Source organism: Austrofundulus limnaeus, unplaced genomic scaffold (assembly GCF_001266775.1).
Source record: "Austrofundulus limnaeus strain Quisiro unplaced genomic scaffold, Austrofundulus_limnaeus-1.0 Scaffold631, whole genome shotgun sequence".
NCBI lineage: Eukaryota > Metazoa > Chordata > Actinopteri > Cyprinodontiformes > Rivulidae > Austrofundulus > Austrofundulus limnaeus.
Genome location: NW_013953033.1, coordinates 55,140 through 57,006, shown reverse-complemented (window position 1 = coordinate 57,006; position 1,867 = coordinate 55,140).

The window sequence follows — 1,867 nt, the reverse complement described above, 5'->3', positions numbered from 1 at the left end:
ATCAGCCTCAAAACAAGATTAAAAAGACTTTTTGGCTGATATAAGATTTTAAAACTTAGTAAGATGGACAGTTTTTGCAGTGTGCATGTTTCTTCAGACTGTGTTGGCTGCATGGTTGCTGACTGCATTTTCTGTTGCATTACAATGATTCCTGGCCTTGATTTTTATTTGGTAGTTCAGCTGTGTTAGTTTGTTCAGTTTGTTTCTTTTTTCTAACCACCTCTTTTGATTGGTGCAGAACCTGGGAGGGATCATAATTTTCTTTTCTTTTTCATTCCCTCACAAAAGTTGGATATTATCTTAATATTTTGTAAAAGCAGCACACATGACAGCATAAAGTGAACAAGCCTGTTTGTGAGAGTGCAGTTGTTGTGGAACTGCTGACGACCCTGGTATCTCCCTATTAGTTGTATTCTGTTGTAGGGGTAATTTAAACGTTAGAATTCTGAAATAGATAATTTGTAATATATTTAAATATAGTATATTTTAAATATACTATATTTAAAATATATCATTCCTCGGAGCACCACACTTCTTAATTCGATCAGATACTGACCCAGGAAAGAAATGAAAAACTGTACTTTATGTAATCAGTCTCAGAATAAGTTTACCCAAATTGAACTATGAGTCCTTGTCTTATAAAAACCAGAATATCTCATCAAGACACAAAAAAAATTGAGATTAGATTATGCTGGCACGTTCTCCACGGGCCATTTATTTACAGATTAAAATGTATTTACWACAATGACAAGCAATGAAAGAGTAATGATATATTTGAACCAGGTAAACTGAGAGAGTTTGTTATCACAAGTGAATGGACAAAYGGACAAACAAAACAAACAAAYGTSTAAACAAAAATAAACACTGAGAAGTGGGTTGAGGCTCTGRGGGAGGTAAGCTGTTTAGCTGTGGCTGTTTTAACTAGGGATTCCTAGCTAAATTAAGRTCGAGAAAAYGTTTAGTTTACCAAATCTCCTACAAAGATAAAAATCAAATCTAGKTCTGAGCACYATGTGTTTCACCAAGACATAGTGGTCACCTTTTTCCCTTGTGTTCTGCCGTGTGGGTACCAGGAGGTTGAAGTCAGCTGTGGAAGACCATCTCTGGAGTTCGTTCTCCAGACAGGCTCTTCATGCAACTTGGACGTCAGGCGGTCTGCCTGGTAGACTYGACTGGTCCCGTGGTCAGAAAATGAGTCTCTCTCTCTCTCTGGTGACTTGGGAGTCTGGTCTTTCACAGGTGGCRTTAAGACCCTCAATTTGATCTTCACTTTGTAGGAAAAACGGACTAAAACGACAGATGAATTACCATTAGCTTATTTGACTCCTTTAAAAATCAAAACTCAAGGGCTGAGTCGGAAGTGGGATGAACGAGCTATTATGGGTCAAATAGCGGAGATGCCACCCCCACCTTTCCATACTGATCAGCACAGGGAAGGCCTGGCAAGAGGGGGTCTCCGGCTTAGAGGCTGCTTCTGGTTTTAGCTGTACTCTTGTCTGTGTTCTCTTCTTCTTCTTCTTCTCTGCTTCTGTGTACTAACCTTTAAGACCTCTGTTATGGGCGGAGTCAAGGTTTTAGTTAGCCAATTGAAAAACTTTACCAGTTTTTAACAAATGAAATATTTGGAGGGAAAAACATTTTCTTCAGGACAAAGAAAGGGAGTGTTTTAGTCTAATTATCTTGCATCTAATTAAAGGGAGAAACATCTGCTTTACCTCAGTAAAATAACAATGTCCCTTTAGTTAAATTCAAACCTAAAGTTTTCTAAGGTTAACTCTCATAATAACAGTTTAAAGAAACAAAATATTTTTAGAAAAATATTTCATCAAAGACAATTAACACCACAATACACACAGCTATTGAATAG